The sequence below is a fragment of the Dipteris shenzhenensis genome, chromosome 15, assembly GCF_047967505.1.
Source record: "Dipteris shenzhenensis isolate YYH24624 ecotype China chromosome 15, Dip_SZ_1.0, whole genome shotgun sequence".
NCBI classification, from domain to species: domain Eukaryota; kingdom Viridiplantae; phylum Streptophyta; class Polypodiopsida; order Gleicheniales; family Dipteridaceae; genus Dipteris; species Dipteris shenzhenensis.
Genome location: NC_141610.1, coordinates 19,612,341 through 19,636,489, shown reverse-complemented (window position 1 = coordinate 19,636,489; position 24,149 = coordinate 19,612,341). Strand labels below are relative to the sequence as shown.

At 41.2% G+C, this 24,149-nt stretch overlaps 3 pseudogenes; 2 read left to right on the top strand and 1 right to left on the bottom strand.

The window, feature by feature from the left end:
* Window positions 1-13,538: 13,538 nt before the first annotated feature.
* LOC147893514 (18S ribosomal RNA) lies at window positions 13,539-14,213 on the bottom strand (annotated as a pseudogene; the record flags this gene model as incomplete).
* A 46-nt stretch (window positions 14,214-14,259) lies between these two features.
* LOC147893513 (25S ribosomal RNA) lies at window positions 14,260-15,147 on the top strand (annotated as a pseudogene; the record flags this gene model as incomplete).
* LOC147893512 (25S ribosomal RNA) lies at window positions 15,148-16,536 on the top strand (annotated as a pseudogene).
* Window positions 16,537-24,149: the final 7,613 nt, after the last annotated feature.

Here is a 24,149-nt window from a genome sequence, read left to right as displayed (position 1 = left end):
TGCGTTTTCATACTGACCTTTCAGTATGTTCCAAGCCTCACTTGCCTTGTCTGTATGCTGAATCAGAGTCAAAACAGAATCACTTGAACTGGTAACAAGAGCGCAGAGTGCATCTGCGTTCCTTCGTTTCCATGCCCGAAGAAGATCTGCATTCGGTGGCGTTATGACGTTGGGGTTGTTTGGATTCGATGATCCAACCGGTTCTGGATCCAATCCCAGAACAGTATCCAGAAGCTCATATGAATCCAAGATCGCGCTGATCTTGAATTTCCACAAAGTATAATTCATCCCATCGAGCTTGCCTTCATTGAAGGCAGGTGGACGAATTCGCAACGGGGTTGGTGCAGCCATCACTCCTAGTAGCCTTTGCTAACAAAGCTCGTTGAACTTGCAATAAAGTCGTTACTCAGATAGCCTGAGCTCTAATACCATGTAAGAAAATAGTACGCAGCGGAAGATAACAACAAAACGCAAGTACACGATGGAAAGCTGGAGAGAATACAAAAAATTCTGATATACCAAACTGCTGATACAGCTGATGGTTGGCTGTCCACCCGTGCGCTCTACAGACAGAGCTTCGATGGTGATCTAGACAGATGCTGGACGGAGGACTATGAGCGTGAAGAACTGGTGATATGATGATAGGGGGTGGCCACTTATATAGTGTAAGTGGTTGATGGTCGGCCTTGTAATAGGCAGTCGGCCTAATAGACAGTCGGCCTGGAAGACCAACCGACCCTTCAGAAAACATGCCGTCGGGCAGATGAAGGATCGCGCATAGGTCATACCGCTGCCGCTGGGGGCTTTGCCCCCAGACCCCCACCGGGGGCCTGCGCCCCCCGGACCCCCTGCTATCGGGGGGGCTATCGCCCCCCCGAACCCCCCCTTTGTGCAGACGGGTATCTACTCTTGGCTCCTAAGCCGTCTCATAACCATCTGGTCTACTCTAAGACCCCTTCCAGTGTCTAAACTGGGGATCCCTCCCAATTTCTGATACCCATCATGGCTTCTCCTCATATGGGGGCCTTACAACATTGGGTACACAGAATATTGGTGGGTTACATGAGAGGTGGACATTTGAGCTAACTCTAACAGTGCAATGGGCTGGAAAAATGCCTCGTATCGTGGTGTTTTTGTGTGTGAAATTTTGGTTCAAACGGGATCCAGTTTGGGTCCCAAACGGGCACGATACGAAGTGTTGAAGTAGGGGTAAAATTGGCCCGCGGGCGAGGGGGTTGTCTTGGTCTTAAGGTTGGTGTGAATGGACTTTAAGTCCAATTGAGGGGTTTGAACCAAGTTAATTCTAGTTAGTCTAACTAGTCTATAAACTGCCTTAGTTACTATAACAGGGTAGTTAGTTTAACTAACCTAACTACTTTCACTAGCTACAGTGAGTCACTAACTGAAGGTTAGTTAAGCTAACCTAGCTGTTAGTAACTAATCTAGGTTAAACTAACTAAGTTAAACTAACCTAACCTAGGTTAATCCTAACTAGGGTTAGATTTAGGGTTAGGTTAGGGTTGCTTTTTAATAATTAATTAATTTAAATTAATTTCTCTCGTTAAAAAAAAATCGGGGGGGGGGGGAGGGGCGTCGCGCTGCGGCCAACGGGAGGGGGGTGCTGGCTGGAGGGGAATGGGGAGGGAGGTGTGGAGGTGGAGATGGGAGGGGAGGTGTGGAGGTGGGGATGGGAGGTGAGACGAGGAGATGGGAGGCGGTGAGGCAGGAGTCCGGAGGTGGGGCGTGATGGTGAGGAGGAGGGCACGGAGGTGAACAGGGGAGGCGGGGTGCGAGGCGGGCATCACTGGTGTGCCACCACAGGTTGCGCTGCTTTAGGCAAGCGCTACGTGTGGGTGCCACCTTACCGACGGACGTCGTGCCCTTAGCAACAAGGGCTTAAACCCTTGCTTAGTAGTAGGTTAATAGTTAGGTTGGTTTAGGGTGTGGAGCGGTCGGCGAGGGGGGGGTAGAGAGAGAGAGAGAGAGAGGGAGGAGGGGGGAAAGGGGAGGGTGGAGAGGGGGGGTTGTGTGTGTGGAATCGAGGGGGGGGGGGGAAGGGGGGCGGTGAAGGGGGTGAGGGAGTGGTGGAGGGGGTGGTGGAGAGGGAGGGTGAGGGTGGAGATGGGAGGGGGGGGTGATGGAGGGTGGAGGGGGTGGTGGAGATGGAGATGGAGGGGGGGTGGGAAAGGGTGGTGGTGAGGGGGGAGGTGGAGATGGAGGAGGGGGGGGGGGGGGAGGGGGTGGTGGTGGAGGGGGAGATGGAGGAGGGGGGGTGTGGTGGAGATGGAGGGGGGGTGGAGGAGGGTGAAGAAAGGGTGGTGGTGGAGGGAGAGGGGGGGGAGGGGTGGTGGTGATGGAAGGGGGTGGTGGAGATAGAGTGGAGGGTGGTGGAGAGGGGGTGGTGGAGGGGGGAATGGTGGAGGGGGAGGGGGAGGGGGAAAAAAGAAAAAAAGAAAAAACTTGACGGACAGAAAACTTTAACGGAAATCCAAAGGGAGGAAGAGATGGTCATTTGAACGCTCTCCAAGTCTTTCTCGATGTAACGGGGTTGTTGAGGACCAATGGACAGTGGGTGGATGGCTAGGTTATCGTTGCAAGATGGGTTTGAAGTAACTTACCATGTGAGGATGGGAGTAGGGTGGTGGTCGATGGAGAGGGAGGAGTGTCTTGTGTAGGGCTCAGAATGGGGAAGAGGATGGAGACAAGATGTGAAAGAAAAAGTATGAGGGATGGGTGCTCTTTTATAGGAAAGGAGGGGGGCCTATGGATTTAGTCAAACACATGTGCACCTTTGAATTTGTCCATGGTTGACTAGGGAGGTGGTTTTAATTTTTCTTTTGGGTTATAGCATTTAGAACCTTTAATCATCGATTGCCCATAACTTTTGGTGGTTGTGTCAGAATGTGCTTCCGTAAAAAGAAAAAATGTTCAAAATTTCAAGCTCTACACTCTAACAAACATCACATAGTCTGATTTATTTCTTAAGGTGCTGTTTTTCTAAAAAACATGCATTTTCCTAAACCGGTAACGAAGAGTTTCAGCTAGGAATTATTTTTTTATTTTTTACTTGATTTGGAAAAATTTTAGCTCTTCTAGCTTGAGTGATATGTTCATGAAAGTTTGAAGTAGTTTGCTTTTTACACATACCTGCGTATGTTTACTCGTTACTTGAGACGCTAGTCTTCTCGAGAGCGGCAGCAAATGTTGGCTCTTTCCCACGGCTTTCGCAGGAAGCACTGTGTATTCTCAGTATGCAAGGTTCTGAGGCTTTTTGTCACCTACAGATAAATCAGGGTTGTTTTTTGTAGTATACGTGTAGCTTAGGACCTCGAGTCATATTCCGGTGAGAGATGTAGGCTTAAGTGTGGTAAGCAAACATAGTGCATGCATGTGTAAAAGGAATGTGTATCATCATGCTTGAGGTAATGAAGGCTTTCACCTTCATTAGGGGTTGCAAGGTTTAGGAGGAGTTTAAGGGTTAGAAGGAGGTTCCAAGGTTTAGAAGGAGGTTCCAGAATTTAGAAGTAGGTTCCAAGGTTCACAAAAAGTTCTAGGGTTAGAAGGAGGATCCAAGGTTCAGAAGGAGGTTCCAGAGTTTAGAAGGAGGTTCCAGGGTTAGAAGGAGGATCCAAGGTTTAGAGAGAGGTTCCAGAGTTTAGAAGGAGGTTCCAAGGTTAGAAGGAGGATCCAAGGTTCAGGGTAGAGTACATGGTGGAGAACTCGTCTCCCTCGTAGATCATGGAGGTTAAGGGTTGAGGAACTAAGGGTTTAGGCAGAGCATAGGAGTGGGAGAGGAAGAAGGTGTAAGAGCATGGGGGAAAGAAGAGAGACGAGGAGGAGGAGGGAGAAGGAGGAGGAGGGAGGAGGAGGAGGAGGAGGAGGAGGAGGAGGAGGGAGGAGGAGAAGGAGGGAGGAGGAGGAGGAGGAGGGAGGGGGAGAGGGAGAGGATGGGTTGCAAGGTTAGAGGAGAGGGGAGGAGGAGTTGCAAGGTTAGGACATGCTTTTGGACATGGAGTGCAAGGAAGCATGGACACTTGAGACAATTGCTTGGAATACCAAAGTAGAACTCAACACAATGCCCCAAAGAGTGTGGGCTTCATTCCATTATGGGGTATTTATACAAGTTGAAGAGCTTCTCTCTTTGCATGTAGGAATTGTGAGATATTCTCTCTCTACATGTAGAACTTGCATATAGAAGTTGCATGTAGGAGTTGCATGTTGCATGTAGGAGTTGCATGTAGAACTCGCATGTAGAACATGCATATAGGAATCGCATGTAGAACTCACATGTAGGAGTTGCATGTAGAACTCACATGTAGAACTTGCATGTAGGAGTTGCATGTAGAACTCACATGTAGGAGTTGCATATAGGAATCGAATGTAGAACTTGCATGTAGAACATGCAAGTTGGATTTCTAAGAGGGATTATTTCTAGCCTTATGCAAGTACAAGCAGAGCTTTGCCACTACTCTACACACACATTCTGTTCGACCTAAGTCCATGTTGGCATAGAGACAACAATCGTTGACTGTCGCTCGCATCCGCACTGCCCAACTTCTCGCATTTTACTACCTAGTACCTTCTTCTCGTGTACTTCATATGGCTTTTTAAGTCGTATGGTATGCTTTGACTTTTGAGTATCGCTCCTATATTCAGCACTCCGACCACCACCATGGACTCACACTGTCTCATAGGTTCAAAGTCCAAGGCTTACCTTTCCTTGTTTGCTTTATTTGCGGTGTACGTCTTTTCCCCTTCCTTTCTAATTATTTGTAGTTTACGTCTTCCCCTCTCCTCTCTAATTATTTATATTCGTCCTCCCCCCCCTCTCTAATTAGAAAATTTATTTTCCTCCCCCCCCTCTAAGTTTATATACACTTTAATATTCCCCCCCCTCCCCCCCCTCATCTCTAATTATATATATTTGTCCTCCCCGTCCCCTCTCTAAGTGTATATATATTTTAATAACTCCCCCCTCTAATTTATATATATGTATTTTTACCTCTGCACCCCCCTCTCTAATTGTATATACACCTTAATAAACTTCCCCCCCCCTTATTATACTCTTTAATAAATATTCTTTACATTCTCTCCCTTATTTTTTTAGTCTCCTTTCACCTTTCTTGCTCCCCTCCCTCTTCTCTTTCCTTTCCCCCTTCTCTATGTACTTTGTTCCCCTAACTTTTTCCTCAATTCTCCCTTCTATCCTTCCTAAAATTTCCCTTTCAATATCCCTTCCCCCCCCCCTAGTTCTTTCTATTAATTTGTATCAAATTTCCCTCTATTTTAATACACAAGCTGTTTGGTTTTTCAATAAATATATCTTCTAGCATCACTATTCCTCACCCATACTTCTTCCATAAAATCCCTCCCCTTCCACACTCTTCTTATCTACCCCCTTCTATAAAGGTTCAATTTTCCTCTCTCTATGACCTCTAAACCCACTTTTCTACCCAAACAATTTTTGTGTACAAATATGCACCATCTTATCTATGCCCTCTTGGTTGTACCTAATCATTCCACATAGATTTACACTCGGGGAACATCTTGCTTATTTTAGTCCAAATTGTGTATGTCATGTTGGAGTCATTGATTGGGGAGTGGCAAAAGATATCTCAAAGGAGTGCATAAAGGATTTTAGAAAAATGAATTGATTACAAGACAAGACCTCAAAAGATTGGCAATAATGGATTTTGCATTGCGAGCAAGATCATGTTCAAAAACATTGGCTTCACTAGAGTTGCGATTTTGGCAAGAAAACAGAGATACAGTCCCCAATCAGATGTTTTTGCCCTTGGTTAGATTATTAAAAAATGGTGTGGTTTTCTTTGATGCCCGTAAATATTTCACTTTGGGTGTTTACATGCCTGATCAATCACTTTTGAGACAATTTTTATACACATTGGTGATAGGATGATGGGGCACAAAAATCATCAGAGAGGCATATCCCATAAGACTTAATGTGAGAACTCCAAGTGTTTGATTATGATGGGGAGTTGGCTATACTACCTATTGAAGAGATGAATCTTGCTCTAAGGGTTGTGGATTAGTAAATTGTAATAGAAGACAAGGTGTTTGTACATATATTTGTGATGATAATGTGATAAAATCACATTTTGAGTCTCATTGTTAGGCCATTTTTGTCTCACTTGTTGTAAGCCACTCGAGTCTGATTTCCTAAGATTTGCAAATGTCATGTAGCATCATCACGCATCATTGCATGTTGCATCATCATGCACCATATCATGTTACATTGTTATGTTGCATCATCATGCATCAAGTAAGCAAGCAACCCTTATCTTTAATGGGGATCGTTGCTATTGCAAACAACAATAACACAATAAAAATGGCACCAAAGTCGACTCTGGTGTTCAAACAAAAAGTCCAAATGCATAAACACACATTAATACAATCTCTCCAAATGAGATTGGCACCTCACATGAATATAAAGGCAAGTTGTACCATCTCCCCAAAACTAAAAAAATTGGTAAAAATAACCTCTTGAAAATCTCATGTCCTATAGTAGTTGTTATCATCATACGCTAGATATTAGAGTAGTCAATCACTTCGCAACCAAATGCAAATCTTGTTTTCAAACAAACAGTTCAAATGCATAAACATGCATCAATACAAACCTTCAAATGAGATTGGCGCCTCATATAAATATAAAGGCAAGTTGTGCCATCTCTCCAATCCAAAAATTTTGGCAAAAACAACCTCTCAAAAATCTCATTATCTCGCACAATTGCCTTTGCATTCTTTGGCTTGAAGACTAAAACATTGTGTAATGTGCTTCTAGTACATATGTGTCTATATCTCATCTCCATACTTATATCTTTTCAAAAGAAAGTTCAAAAGCATAGACTTATATCAACACAATCTCTCCAGATATAATTGGGACATTGCATGAATATAAAGGCAAGTTGTACTAGGATTCCAATCTTAAAAATTGGGAGAAAAAACCTCTTGGAAATCTTGATACCTCACATAATCCCCTTTGCATTCATTGTCGTGCTATTGTGGTTGATCCTAACCACAATAAACTTGATATCCACATTGTTGACCACTTCAACAACCACAATGAGCTCTCTCTCTCTCTCTCTCTCTCTCTCTCTCTCTCTCTCTCTCTCTCCCCCCCCCCCCCCCTCTCTCTCTCTCTCTCTCTCTCTCTCTCTCTCTCCCCCCTCCCCCCCTCAATTGTGGTCCACCTTACCCCACCACTGTAAGTGAAGGAGATATGGACTACAATATTTTAAAATGAATAGCACTTGTGGCTCTCACAATCTTTCTATACACAAAAAATTGGCTAGGAAAATGAGTTAAAAATACCACTGGAACATGTTAACATACCATGGTATTAATATTCAGACCGACAATACACAAGCATTTATCAATAGTAATATTTAAAGTCCCATCGCTATTTGAGCTTTTACCATCCATTTCATAGTTATTACTGTCAGCATTATGCCCATTACTATCGCCATATTTAATTGATTCACCAGTATATATTGCACATTACCAAATGATGAGTTAACGCAAATGTGAAAATGTAAACAAAATCTTTGTAAAAATTAAATTATGAGAAGCTAAAAAGATTTGTAAACAAAATCCTTGTAAAAAATTAGATTATCATAAAATCCTTGTAAAAAAGTAGATTATCATATTAAGCTATAAAAGTGTTGTTGCCTATATTGTCACATATAATAATGACCATATATGTATTATTGATGTGACTATGATTATTTAAAATTGCTGAAGATTTGAAAATTTTTTCACATCTAGACATTGACATTAGTACTTTGCGACATATATCAATAAATAATTAATTTAGTATTACTTATCAAATTACTTGGTCAATTGTTGTAAAAATGTTTTGGCATCATAATGCTCTTTTTGCAGACTTTGGTGAAAGTTGAATACTAAGTTCTTTTCAAAAGTCTCATCCTTTTCATCATAGAAATAAAATGATGTGTATGAACTTTGGCATATATGTGAATTTGGATCATTTGTGTCCTGAATTGGAATTTCGAATTCGTCTATTTTATTGATTTTTTATAGGATATGTGAATGGATGTGTATTGAGAACTATGTCTCATTTGCTAGCTTTTCACAATGTTCTTATTGTTGATTGTCACACTTAAGATAACTAGGTGGACTGGTTGTGGAGAGTATGCTTCTCCAACTATTGATGTTTGATCTTCTTGATGAATGTTTGCATAAATTCTTGATTGGCATTCTCAATTTGGGTATCAGAATAACTAAGGATTTGATGTTTAGAAAATGATTGCATTGCTGTTGGTGCCAAAATATAAATTTGTAATGGTTCTTTTTCATTTGTAGATTGCTAAGTTTGCAATGATTGCAATATTGGCCAAAGGTTGAGTTGTTAAAATTTATATAGCTATAAAAGTGTTCTTGCCTATATTGTCACATATAATAATGACCATATATGTATTATTGATGTGACTATGATTATTTAAAATTGCTGAAGATTTGAAAATTTCTTCACATCTAGACATTGACATTAGTACTTTGCGACATATATCAATAAATAATTAATTTAGTATTACTTATCAAATTACTTGGTCAATTGTTGTAAAAATGTTTTGGCATCATAATGCTCTTTTTGCAGACTTTGGTGAAAGTTGAATACTAAGTTCTTTTCAAAAGTCTCATCATTTTCATCATAGAAATAAAATGATGTGTATGAACTTTGGCATATATGTGAATTTGGATCATTTGTGTCCTGAATTGGAATTTCGAATTCGTCTATTTTATTGATTTTTTATAGGATATGTGAATGGATGTGTATTGAGAACTATGTCTCATTTGCTAGCTTTTCACAATGTTCTTATTGTTGATTGTCACACTTAAGATAACTAGGTGGACTGGTTGTGGAGAGTATGCTTCTCCAACTATTGATGTTTGATCTTCTTGATGAATGTTTGCATAAATTCTTGATTGGCATTCTCAATTTGGGTATCAGAATAACTAAGGATTTGATGTTTAGAAAATGATTGCATTGTTGTTGGTGCCAAAATATAAATTTGTAATGGTTCTTTTTCATTTGTAGATTGCTAAGTTTGCAATGATTGCAATATTGGCCAAAGGTTGAGTTGTTAAAATTTATATAGCTTGTGTGTTCAAGGGGTCAATATAAATACCCTTATCTGAGAAATGTACTTTATATATATTTTTAAATATCAAAAAATCCCTTCTATAAGTATAATTCTTAAAAAAATTCTAAATTATAAGCCAATGGCCCTTGTTGATGAAATTCCAATGGTAATCAATTGCCTTGAGGTTGGATTTCTTCAAATGATGATATCATTGTTCAATAATGCCAATTTGCCAAATCAAGTAATTCCCTTTGAGTAATACTTTGAAAATGCCCAAAAAACTTTATAATTATATTAGAACGTTTCCTTTGGTTGGCTAGACTTGTTGGTGAAGATTACATTTGATTTCAATAAGGTTTAGTCAATTTATGATCACTTTTGATGCAAGAGATTGCATGAGATTGATGGTCAATCTTAAGGATATTCTCTATGCAATTTGGCAAACTATGAGGGCTCTAGTCCTATGGCATATTTGGAAACTAAGGACCCAGACACTCTTTTATAAAGCTAAGTTATTGAGTCTCCTTCATGAGGATCTTTCTCAAGATCTCATTGTAACAAAATCAAGTACTTTGCTAAGAAGTACAAGAGCTATAGGCAACTATCGCAGTTATTATGAGCCATTGAGCTCTTTGTTTTTGTTTCCTTCTTGGTTTGGGAGGCTGTCCTTTTTCCTTTGTACTTCCCTTTTTTTGGGTGCCCAATATATACAAATCTTTTTATTGCCCAAAAAAAATCAAAACAAAAAGTTTCATTTGTTAAAGCTTGTTATAAGGCACCCTCTTGACATTATGTATAAATTAAAAACCCAATCTGGGTAAAAATAGCCTTCTATAAATAAAACGTTTGTGAGATCTTCCTATTAAAAAATTCCTTGCATGTGATACATACATCTTACACTAAGTGGAAATCCCCACACCCCCACCCCTCAAGTGATTGTATCAATTGGAATTTGGTAGAGTTGATCCATTTATCATGTTCATTGTTCACTCATGAATTGGAGCAACTAAAGCATAAAATAGAAACCAAAGAAGGTAACAAAGACAATGCACCACCATACTACATTTGATTGAAGGAGACTTAAAGGACTATTAACTATTAGCACAATGGCACATACACTTGATGCATCACCTTGAAGTACATTGCTATCTTATCATTGTAGGGTCAAGGGATCTTATAAATGAAGGACAAATTGATGTATGTGTGTGTGTGCCTATGGGCTAGGAGTCCTATGCTAGGAGTGTGTGAGTGTAGGTGTGCTAGAAGGTTCTAGTGACTTCGTAGTTAGGTATGTCAAGTTGGTGTGATGTGTGGATTTGGAGTGATCATAGGAGGTAACTGATTGGGCTAATCATGGAGATGATTGTGGATCTAGGATCTACCAACATGGAGGTAGTTGCCTATATATGTAACCACTCATGAATAAAGATGTGTTCATTGTGATTCACCTTTGCCTCATTGTTCAATCCATGAACCAACAATAAGTCATATTATGGAAGATCGTAGCTACCTTAATCTCTTGGCAATGTTAAAGAAACCTTGAGGTTTATTTTGGATTTATTTTCACATGTACATGGATGAGGATTATCTAAAACTTAATGGAGTGATGATATATCAATATTGCAACATAGTAGTTAAATCTTTTCAAGACACACTATAAAATCATAGGATGCTTAGAATCATGGAAATTCAGACCATGCCACCACACACGTCATTGGTGAGTATCATTGACCCCTCACTATGGTTACCTATGTGTCTATTGAGCTATCTGTGCAACATGAAAAACCCAAAAAGTCAAACTAAATCTCATCAAAGAGTAATGAAACTTTGTAAGAAGTGCAAAAGTATCAATGTGAGCTCACTCACAAGCTAATATGTAATGAACTTAAACCCATGTGAATACCTTTGTTTAAACATGTCTATAGGCACATGTGTGTTAAATAAAGGGAATATCTAGACCAAGACATATGACAAGTGTAGAAGAAAGCAATGATGTGTGGTATGTTGACTCAAGTGCATCAAACCACATGACAGGTCATGCAGAATGGATGCAGGATGCAAGGAAAATGGAAAGACCAGGATTTGTGGAGACTGGTGATGATACTGCACATCCTATTGTGCAAATTGGTAAAATTCCTTTGTCTATGTAGGATGGAAAAAAGAAATACCTGTCTGATGTATTTCATGTCCCGAATATCACCAAGAACTTGGTTTTTATTGGTCAAATGCTTGAGCAGGGCTTGTAGGTCAGATTTAATCCTCATGGATGCTTTGTTGAGGATATGAAAAATAAAGGTCGCTTGATAGAAAAAGGGAAGAAGAAGGGCATGATGTTTACATTGGATGCGGACATGCCTGAATTGAGTGTAGCAATGTTTGCACATGGGACCGGTGTAGTTACAGATATTGATATCTAGCATAAACGCATTGGTCATGTTAATGAACAATGACTTAAATTAATGCAAGCCCAAAATATTGTTGCAGGATTGCCTAAGTTCAAGGTTACAGAAATGCATAAGGTATGTGAAGCCTGTCAATTTGGAAAACAGGCAAGGAAACCATTTCCTAGACATGTTCAAGAGAGTAAGAGGCCATTGGAGTTAATCCATTCTGATGTGTGGACTACTAAAGCTGCATCTATTGGAGGTTGTCATTATTTTGTCACTTTTATTGATGACTATAGCAGAAAAGTTTGGGTGTATTTTATAAAAAAGAAAAGTGAAGTGTTTGGGCATTTCAAAGCTTTTAAAGCTATGGTTGAAAAAGAAATAGGCCCGCAAATAAAATGCCTAAGGTCAAAAGTTGACCAAGCAAATCAGGATCCTTGGTATATCGACAGTGGTGCATCATCTCATATGACAAATCATTAGGAATGGTTCACAGAGATGAAACCATTAGAAGGTCAAAATCATCTACACATCAGATAATACACCGAATCTAGTTCAAGGGACATGCATTATTCCTATGAACAATTTCACTGGTACAAAAGGATTCGTGAAAGATGTACTCTATGTTCCGAAGCTCAGCAAGAACCTCTTGTCAGTAGGTCAAATGATGGAACCCAACTATCAAGCCATCTTTGACAGAGATGAATGCACTATCAGAGACAAATCCAGAAGATTTCAGCTAGTAGAAAAAGGAGTCAAGGAAGGATGCTTGTACAGAATGCTAGCTACAGTACTAGATTTGCATGCCATGTCAGCTCAACTGCAACAGATGCCACTATCTACAAATGGCACAAGAGATATGGTCATGTTAATTTCAAGAGCTTGTTAGATCTCAGGAATCAAAATATGGCAATTGGGATTCCTAAGCTACAGTTTCTTGGAAAAGTTTGTGAAGCATGCTGCTTTGGCAAACAAAAGTGAACCAACTTTAGCAGAAGCACCTCTCGAGCATGAGGTATTCTTGATTTGATACATACAGATGTATGGGGTTATGCCCAAACCCACATCATCAATGGTTCACTTTACTACTTGACTTTCATCGACAACTACATCAGATATTGTTGGATCTACTTTCTAAAAGAGAAATCTTGAGTCTTCCAAATTTCAAGAATTCAAAGCCATGGTAGAAAACCAGATATGCAGAAAGATCAAAGTCATGAGATCAGATAGAGGAGGTGAATACATGTCTTCAGCATTCATGAACTTTTGCAAAAGTCACGACATTCGAAGACAATTCGTTTGTGCAGATACTCCTCAGCAGAATGCAAGAGCTGAAAGGAAGAATGGTACAACTTTAGCAGACACAATACTAGAGGAATGCTTCATGAGAAGCATCTTCCGAATCAATATTGGGCAGAAGCAATAGCCACTGCAAACTATTTGCTTAATTGGCTTCCTACCGAACCGATTCAGGGTATGACACCTTATGAAGCATTCACTGGTCCTTTGAGCCATTCACCATCTCCTTACATTGAAACTCTCCCACTTTCTCACTCCTTTACTTCCTTGGCTATAGTGTAGGCTTGTGTTCTAAGCTTACCCTCGATATGAGTATCTTGGATGCTCTCTTCTCTTGGAGTTTGTGGGAGTATTTCTCTTCTTGAGAATTCCTGGCAGTACTTGGCCCTCATTACTCCTGGCCACTCCATTGCTGAGAGTCGTTGCTTCGTGTGTCACGTCCTCTGGGAGGGAGGAGGCTTTAGTCTGGTGCATTTCTTTGGTGTGTCACATTCTCGAGGGAGCGGAAGATTTAGCATGCGGCCCCATGCCAGGGGCACAAAGGAGGGGGTAGCCCCCTTGACATTGAGTGAGGAGGGAGGGTCTCCCTCCCCGTCCCATAGCACGGCCGTCAACCTAGTATTGCCCGGCTCGAGTGTGGTGGTGGGGTGTCAGTGGCCACACCTCCAAGTGTAGCCCCTTGCATCGGTGTTCCATGGTTGGCATCGTTCATCACGAACGTGTGTCAATTATCCTTCCACTCGTTCACTTACAAAAACCTTGTTACGACTTCTCCTTCCTCTAAATGCTAAGGCTTAATGAACTTCTCACAACGTCATCGGCAGTGAACTGTCGATGTCACCACGATCCAAAACCTGAATTCACCATACCATTCAATTGGTAGGAGTGATGGGCAGTGTGTAAAAAGTGTAGGGATGTAGTCAATGTTAGCTGATGACTCACACTTATTAGGAATTCCTCGTTGAAGATCAATAATTGCAATGATCTATCCCCATCACGATGAAATTTTAGAAGATTACCCGGGCCTCTTGGCCCAAGCAATAAACTCATTGAATTCATCAGTGTAGCCCGCGTGTGGCCCAGAACATCTAAGGGCATCATAGACATTTATTGCCTCAAACTTTAATCGCCTAGACAGCCACAATCCCTCTAAGAAGTTGGCCACAAAGAGGATCCTTTACGTAACTAGTTAGCAGGATGAGGTCTTGTTCATTAATGGAATTAACCAAATAAATCACTCCACCAACTAAGAACGGCCATGCACCACCACCCATAGAATCAAGAAAGAGCTCTCAATCTATCAATCCTCAGTATGTCTGGACCTGGTAAGTTTCCCTGTGTTGAGTCAAATTAAGCCGTAGGCTCCACTCCTGGTGGTGCCCTATTTTAGCCTTGCGACCATACTCCCCTCAGAACCCAAAAACTTTGATTTCTCATAAGGTGTTAGTGGAGTCATCAAAGGAACATCTGCCAAGTCGGTGTACTTGCTAGGACTTGAAAGATGGTGAACTATGCCTGAGCAAGGCGAAGCTAGAGGAACTCTGGTAGAGGCTCGTAGCGATACTAACGTGGTATAGGGGCAAAAGACTATATGAGCCATCTAGTAACTAGTTCCCTCCGAAGTTTCCCTCACGATAGTTGGAGATCCTCACAGTTTTATCGGCTAAAGTGAATGATTAGGTGCATCGGGGGTGTAACACCCTCGACCTATTCTCAGACTTTATATAGGTAAGCGGCCGGGGTTGTGATCCCCGTGGAGAATGCAAGCTCCAAGTGGGCCATTTTTTGTAAACAAAACTGGCAATGCGGGATGGAGTGCGAGGGCCCAATGAGTAGGAGGGCACAGGGGTCATGGTGCAACTCCGGGTGTAAGCCCGAGTGAAACGGCCCCCAGTGCTGATCTTGGTGGTAGTAGCAAATATTCAAATGAGAACTTTGAAGACCAAAGTGGAGAAAGGTTCCATGTGAACAACGATTGGACATGGGTTAGTCGATCCTAAGAGATGGGGCAGTCCTGTGTCAAGGGCGCAATGCATGCCGCCATCGAAAGGGAATCGAGTCAATATTCCCAAACTGAGGGAGGTGGTGGTGGATGGTGATGTGACCGAATCTGAAGATGCCGAGATGGGGGCCCCAGGAAGAGTTCTCTTTTCTTTTTAATGGCCCGCCCATCCTAGAATTAGATCACCTGGAGATAGGGTCCAACGGTTGGTAAAGAGCCGCACATCCTATGGCGTCTAGTGCACCCTCGATGGCACGTGAAAACTCGGAGGAGCGATTGTCGATTGCGCCTGGTTGTACTCATAACTGCATTAGGTCTCCAAGGTGATCAATCTCTAGTCAATAGAGAAATGTAGGTAAGGGAAGTCGGCAAAACAGATCGTAACTTTGAGAAAAGGATTGGCTTTGAGGGTTGGGTCTAGGGCTCTGTGGTTTAACCCCAGAGGCTGTCAGGATTTTGCCCAAGCTGCCTCAGTGGCGGCGAGGGCAGGTGCCTACGTGTCGACCGAGTGATGGGCACAGAACACCACCCCTCAGGGCGGCCCTCCCTAGGCGATGAATAGCCATATCAGAACTAGTATGGACAAGGGGAATCTAATTGTTTAATTAAAACAAAGCATTGCAATGGTCCCCATGGATGCTAACGCAATGTGATTTCTACCCAGTGCTCTAAATGTCAAAGTGAAGAAATTCAACCAAGCACCGGTAAACGGCAGGAGTAACTATGACTCTCTTAAGGTAGCCAAATGCCTTGTCATCTAATTAGTGATGCGCATGAAAGGATTAACTAGATTTCCACTGTCCCTATCTACTATCTAGTGAAACCATAGCCAAGGGAACGGGCTTGGAAGAATCAGTGGGAAAAGAAGACTCTATTGAGCTTTGATTCTAGTCTGCTTTGTGAAATGACTTGAGAGGTGTAGAATAAGTGAGAGCCTCTGGCACAAGTGAAATACCACTACTTTTAATGTTATTTTACTTACTCCGTGAGGTGGAGGCGGGGCTTCGGCCCCTGCTTCTGGCCTTAAGGCATGCTCATGCACCCTAATCCAAGCGGAAAACATTGTTTGGTGGGGAGTTTGGTTGGGGTAGCACATCTATTAAAAGATAACACAAGTGTCCTAAGATGAGCTCAATGAGAATAGAAATCTCATGTGCAACAAAAGGGTAAAAACTCATTTGATTTTGATTTTTAGTACGAATAAGAACTGTGAAAGCATGGCCTATCGATCCTTTAGTGTTTTGGAACTTGAAGCCAGAGGTGTCAGAAAAGTTACCACAAGGATAACTGGCTTGTGGCAACCAAGCGTTCATAGCGATGTTGCTTTTTGATCCTTCAATGTTGGCTCTTCCTATCATTGCAAAGCAGAATTTGCCAAGTGTTGGATTGTTCACCCACCAATAGGGAACGTGAGCTAGGTTTAGTTTTACCCTACTGATGAGCGGTGCCGCAATAGTAATCCAACTTAGTACGAGAGGAACCATTGATTCACATAATTGGTCATTGCACTTGGCAGAAAAGCCAGTGGTGCAAAGCTACCATGTGTAGGATTATGATTAAATGCCTCTAAGTTAGAATCCGTGCTAGATGCGGTGCTCTCTAGCTCCCCGGTTGTTACCCAACTGATAGTAGGGGTGCTCATGCATCCCTGAGAGCATGTATCGAGAGCCTCCCCAGATCCAAGTTGTTTGGTTCTCTCACCGAGGTGAAATAGAATGTCCACATATTTAAATAAATATCACATGTCACACAATGCCAATGATTCTCAAATGCAGGAATCCTTACACTCACACATCCTCATTGTTTTACAGATTTACCTATAGTTTGAAACACCCATAGCCTTGAATAGCTTATTAGCTATGAAAACTTATCTACTTATGGAGCTCTTACATCGTGCACATTCACATAATATCTTCTCACCTAGGTGCTCGAAACAATTTTCATATTTCTCTACCACATTTGAGGTGATTGAAGTTATCTGCAAATCCACAAATTTTATCCCATAAAATTTTATTAAAAAGTATGCAAAACAAATAATTATCTATCATAGAAAATATAGGTTTAATCCAAAAAACTTGAAACAAAAAACCCTAAGCATCAAAATAATTGGATGCAAAACCCTAACCATCAAAGTAAGCATTGATAGAGAACTAGTATCAAAATAACTATCGAATGCGGGTTCCCATATTTTACTATGGTTCAATCTTGTATAACTCTTCCTAGAAAGCTTTTATAACTTGGATTTAGATGCCTAGCTTTGGCTTATTTGAATAATTACTATCCTATTCACACATACAAAAAACAGTGGACATAAGTGAAGTTTGTTTGTCAAAATTGATTTACCTTGTATTGACTAGATCCCTTCTTAATTTGTGAAACTTTGTAACTACTTTCATTTTTCCTTTCTCTAACCATAATGGTTCCTTTACTAATACAAATTTTGTTTAAAGTGTGACAATAATTTTATAGCCCCAAGCAAAATAGTTTTTTAAGGAAGCTTTTGTCATGATATATTTCTTCAAGAAATGTCTTGCATTTATATCATGAATAGCATCTTTGTGTGATCTATTGAACTTGGTAAATCGAGTTGCCTACCAACTGGATTCTTTTCTTTCTAATCTATTATGGATACTGGTAGCACTCAATGCTTGTTTATTTGGTTGTGCTTTTTCATTTCAAGCTCATATGATTAAATAGGTCAACATCTTGGTAATTTTTGGCTATGAAACTGTGTTTGAATAGTGCAAGTGTTGTTGGTATAACATTTATATATATATCACTTTGACATGGATTCTATGAAAATGCTACTAAAATGGTGTACAAGTGTATTGTTCATCACTCGAAGTATCCCTTGGCATTTCTCATCCACTATTGTAAGTTCCAAATATATTCTATTCATTTGTACCACCCCTTATGTCTCATAAACATTCATTCAACTTCTAACTTTGTTGTACTTTTGATTGCAATAACAAGCAGTTGGGACTCATGACACTTGTAGTCCCACTGTCACAAAACTCAATATTCTAACTTTTGCTTTGTGTGGTGGATGGATGTAGGTAACAGGTCCCAACCTTGGAGTACTCCTAAGTTCATAATGCTGAAGTTTGTTCCCTCAGCTTGTAATACCTTGTTCTAACATTTTTATATACCACAATAAACTTTTTTACAAACTGTTTTGGGTTTATTTTTTTGGATCTTGCAACATATTGGCATTCTAGTTACCATGTGCAAGAAAATGCTCATCTTGCAAGGCATTGCATAGATGTAGCAATTTAAGTTGCTATAGTAAAAGTAAACAATGTATGTGTTTTTAATCAATATAGTGTTTGCCACATTCAAAAGAGATCTTAGTCACATCATTATGAGAAACACACTAGTCATCCAACTATCTCTATGTTAATTAGTTTAACTAAAATTCATCTAATATAAGAAGAAGATGTAGATGACATTTACATCACGTTTACATTGCGGCATAATATTCTATTGAAGTTATCCCAAATGCTAGCCTTCACTATTATAGTGAGTTCACCTTTGTCATTGAAGTGTTTAAAAAAACCATAACTTGCATGAATTCAAAATCATCTTCATTGCTCCATGTGCATTTGCTTGCAAGTGTTCTAAGATGTTGAATCTCTCTATAAGCTCCCACATCTATGTAAGAAGCATGGTGTGGCTCTCAAAATCATCTTCATTGCTCCATGTGCATTTTCTTGCAAGTGTTCAAAGATGTTGAATCTCTTTCATAAGCTCCCTCGTTTCTATAAGAAGCATGGTGTGGCTCTCAAATTCTTTGAGCTCCTTCACTACATGATGAAAATTTTTTTCTATTCTTATGCTTGCCTTTTACAAAAAATTCAAAATAAATCAATAAAGTGATACTCATTGCACTATAAATGAAGTATAAACAGAATTTGTGCACGTACACATGCGTGCACACACACACATACTTCTTTGCTCCGATCTTGTATTACACACACACCTAAACGATGTTAGAGAGTATGTATACCTTGGTTAGTCAAATCATTTTTTCAATTACTAAGAGATAGTTTAATTTTGTGCCTCATTGGGGACTTAAAGAGTCCTTCTCAAGTGATAGGCTTTAAAAAATTATGCAAGGTCAAAGGTACTTGCTATGACAATTACTTTGTTTTTATATTTTTAGCTTCCAAATGACAAGATAATGAATTTTCCACCTTTTAATGCCTGGCCAATGCTTTCTGTGCTTAACAATTGCCCATAAACTAACTTTTGTGAAATTGAATTGACCATCCATTTCTCCCAAAATAGAATCCTAATTCACTTCTCAAGTTCAAGGTAAGTATCCTATGCTACACATACCACCCTTATGGCCCTTGCAATCTTGAACCTGTCACTTCTTCCCCTCTTTTCTCTTCTCCACCAAGCTTGATAAGGAGTGCTTTGGATTCTCCACTTTGGATTCTCTTGAAACATTGGATGTCATACCCACCTCCCTTAGGGTCCCATACATTCATGCCATTGATGAGTACTCCACCCACCTCTCTTGTGGGTGGGTTGGTGAAAGGGTGAGAAGATCATCTCTTTTCCTTAAAGTAAAGCTCCTCCCTTCTCACTTGCCTCAACTCATCTTCCTCAACAATTTTCCAACTCATTTCAAGATGCCTTCACCCTTTGCCCCCTTGCACCTACTACACTCCCTAAGCTGCCACTTTCAAGCTGTACTACAAAGTATTCTTTTTACTAATCCTAGAGCCTATGGTTGGTTCATTTCTGAAGTTTGTTGAGGCAGATAGAGCCCCTAACATTGAGCGGTCTTACATCTGTAGTCCCACATATTTTGAAGCTTTTGTATACAATTATTCTGTGAGGTTAGCTGTAGTTACAACTCTTGATCTTTCTCAAGGATTAAGCATCTTCTTGGCCATATATAGACTGTGAAGTGTCCCTCTAGGCTCTCACCTCTTGTCTCCTATAAACACATATTGTAGTCTTTGACAGTCTTGCACAATGACTACAAGTGGATACAAGTGGACACAATGAGTATGTGTTACGGAATTTTCTTCTCTTGCTTGGAAGAACGACTAGACTCAAGAATGGATTTTTAAAGTTGGTTAATAGTCTCGTATACTTGAACATCCTCCTCACTGATTCATTCATATGCTCATAACCTACCATGCTAAAACTTTTTTTTGAATCACAAACGTCCTTAAGGGCATGCTTTTTCACCACACGGTAAATTGTAGGACTCTGGTATTGGAATCTTGGAAAAGAATGGTGTCCTTTCACTATCACTTTGATTTCTTTCTCTTGTATGTGTCCCACTACATATCCTTCATGCATTCCTTCTCTAATGCATATGACAAGTGTGAAATCATAGCGTAAAGCCCCGGAGCCAACTATTTTCTTTGTATATTTGGTATAGCATAGATGGGTGAGCAGTGCCTCTAGCTTAGCTTGATTTCTTCTCTTACGAATGCAATTTTACTTTTCTATTCTTTGTATCTTACACTTGCTAGTGGTTCACATATGGGTAGCCAGTGGTTCTCTATCTTGATTCCTTATGTAGTTTTTGTCAAGATAATGCATGTGTCTTCGAGCAGAACTACTTTAGACTACAATCATGTCCATTTCTTATTTTTTGCTTGGTCTCCTAGTACATTGATTTTAGAAGTCCCATTTACTAGGACCATACTGGTTTCGAATGCAATTTAGCCTTGTGAGAGTGTTAGCCTTATGACTTAAACCCATATATTAAGCAAATTATCACTTGTTGCTCGGCATGGGTCATGCACTCTTCATACTTAAAATGTCACTTTTTTCCATATATTTCAATGTTCCAGTGTTTTAAAATTCAGCTAAAAGCTATCTCTTAGTATAGTTGTGCTCTATAAGTTGTTCCAAAACTCATATGTCATTAGCATTCATAACCAATTTACATAAACAAGCAGCTTGCCAATTACATTTGGCAATTCTAAAAGATTTCCACATGATATAGAGTCAGCTTAATAAGGTTGGGATACCAAAACCTATCAAGAGCAATCTTGAGATTTGTTTTTGTAAAAACTTCATTGTAGACTGCTTTGCTTTAGTTTTGAGAGCACTCATGAGATGTGTTTCTGAATATCAATACGTGCATAATAGTTGCAACTACATAATAATACCTTTCAACAATTTGTTGTGGCTATTTAATACTTAGCTTCAATTTTTTCCTTGGCATTTTCACAAAATCATCAAGTTGTATGGCTCTCGATCTACGTTGTACTAGCTCTTCCTAGATTAGTATAAGGGCATGAATTGAGGCAAAGATAATCAAGCAAGATATCCTCCTTTATGATGTCCTTCCCTCCACATGAAGACGATTTACATTTGCAATATTATTCAATTGTTTCTACATAAAGAATATGACAAAACATCTTCAAGACAGATTCCATTGACCTTGGGATATTCAAACTTGTGCTTTTGTAATGCAGAGTGACCTAAATGATAGTCTTGACTTATGGTGGAGCATTTATATGGACGTCTTTCTTGTGTTTATGAAGACTAAGCAAGTAAAGGAATTGTTCCTTAGTGTTGTCATTATTTGAAAATCAGACTTTGGTGGTTGCCCAAGTGTCCTACAGGTCAATCATGTGGTTAAGAGTTGAGAGCCTCTTGAAGTGTCACTTCTAAAGCATATGTTCTCATAAAAGCAGTTTGGACAGCCACATGAGATGCTATCATATGACTTTATTTTTCTGTCTTGTTCACATGGCACTTGATTCTGAGACAGCTCTGGGTATTACTATGTTGTATGTAGTTACTATTTAGTGTTAATAGTTTGATATGTCGCTAATACCAAGAGATAAAGCTAGTAAGTAGTTTTCTACTCGAGCATCTATGTTCTTTTTTTGAAAGAATTGCTCCTTTTTCTAAATAGTAGGACTTTATTTCTTACCCTTTTGTAAATGACCTTTGTAGGTCTTGTATTTACTTGGTTATATGTTTAAGATTTTCTTGCATCCATTCTACTCTAACATTTATTTTAGTACTCTTGAAAGTAGAGTATTATGTTAAAGACTACTTGTTAGATTCATGCACTTTATGGCAAAGATATCACATTTGGTACACATGCTCACCAAGTTGATGAAATATGTAGGTTCTTGTAACTAATCTATTGCTGATAGTGTTAAACATTGTTTCTTTAACACTAATAGTGTTTACTTACTCTATGGTCATCGATGAGATTAGTACCCTTGTGTTGGGTCTCCAATCTTGGATCTCAAGTATGCTACAAGACAATGTCTTTTTTGTGAAGGTTTATAAGTGTTTTATCCTTCATATACTCTAGACTTGCATTATTGATAAAAGCACTATACTACTTGATAGGTAGTATCCCTAAACTCTTGTCATTCTTTGCTTCTCTTCTTACTTGAATTTGTAGCACTTGTATTTTTTTTCGAAAAAAAACAGTGCTGATTATATTACTTCGAAAAAAACAAGATACATGAGGTCAGTTTTGTAGCTGACAGGGTTGCATTCACAAATCGGACGCAGCCCTAAAAGGAAATAGAAAGCTCTCTCTCACGGAGGGATCAGGCAGGTGTGAATAAACAGCCAGAGAGGTGGTGAATAGCGCCACTGAAGGCCCTGAGAAGTATGCTCGAAGAAGAGGCCCTGTGTATCCCAATCTCGGAGGAAACGTCTCCGCTTCTCCCGACCAGCCCAGGAATCTCCCTGTATCTGGTCCCACTAGCCTCTGAGTGTGTGTATAATCTCACTCTAGATGTCGGTCATGACTTGGGCAGTCGAAAGAGAGGTGCCACTGAGGATCTACGCGCAGCGCGAGGTCCAAATGTGCCATCCAGCGATGCTGCTAATAATCTCCCAGACTGGTTGCCTCACCTGAGATCCTGTGTCCACCTCTACCAGGTGCGGCGGGATGCCCTCGGGCGGCCCCCAAGTCCCCTGTGTGATAAGGAACATGGGGTCCTACGGGCCTACCTCGAACAACTGATGAAAGCCAGGTGTGGTGCTGCACCAACAGAACGCGCCCTAGGTGATCAAACCTAGCTTCGGTGCTGTGCGAGTAAGGATCCCGAAGGTCCACCTCCACACTTCCTGGGCGCGAGTGCACCTCCACAGGCAGTGTTTTGGTGACTCCTCGTCTTCATGACAAATCTGACAAAGTCCATCCTGACCAATCTGCCGCAACCAGCTCCCCACTGGAAGACCCTTGTGGACGAGTAGCCAAAGGAAGTAGGAAATCTTCCGCAGTCGCCAGCTCTCCCACAAGACCTTCCAGAAGGCCTGCAAAAATAGCCTGGAGATACCCTGAGCATACCAACTAGGCCGCTGGGTGGGCGGGCGGCTCTGCATCCTCCCGAGAACTCTCCTGCCCAATGTCGTGCTGTAAGCGAAGAAAGGGGTCCTGCCACAACCTCTGGCCATGTCCACTCACCTGGGTCCCAATCAAGCTCTGACAAGGCCCGCCCCTCCCAAAGCCAGAGTCGCCATAATTGCAGCTGATCCTGCTCAATACTAGGATCGATCCGCCAAACCTTCCCCACGAGGCCTATGACCCGAACCCTCTGCCACGAGAGAAGGGGGTCGATGAGCACACCCTCTCTCCTGAGTCGGCCGTCCCCCAAAAACTGCGAAGAAGGAAACAGAGGTGTCGTCCATCCGGCCTGTCCATCCGGCCTGCAACCACCAGTGGGATGCCACGGGGGGTGAACTGTCCAAGCCAACAGTCATCACCAGGCATGAGGATCTGAATCTCGGGTGGAACCAACCAACCGGCAGGAATCGCTCCGTCTATCTCTGTGCGTCTCGCCTGAGCTCCACGGACACCTCCAGTTGTGGCTACTAGAGCAACGGTCTCCAAGTGTCTGTAAGTGTCCCTCCAAACTCGAAGGGACCGGGCTAGCCCCTGCATCCAACCGTCCCACAGGATATGTGACCTCTCCCCCAGCTGAAGGCCCAAGGTATCTCTGACCTGATCGTTCCAAATGAGCGGCTGGCGGTCAATCTCCTCCTGACAGCTAGGAGGGGACTGGAGGAGACTGAGACGGAGTCGCCTCCAAACCATGAGAAGGCTACGAATGAGCAGGGAGCGGGGGTGAGTAAGCGGTGCAGAGGTGAAGATCCACCAGAGGGATGGTAGCCACTCTCCACCTCGGTGCGGGACGCAAGAACTGATCCCCTGCTGAAGTAACATCTTCCACGTTTGCCCCCCCGGGGTCAAACCGTGGATAACTAACTTGCCCAGCAGGGCCTGACTCTGAAGCTCAGGATCAATGACCCCCAAGCCACCCTCAGCCTGCGGAAGAATGACTGTCTGCCAGGCTACCCTGGCTCTGGTATCTCTGAGACCATCCCCCCCAG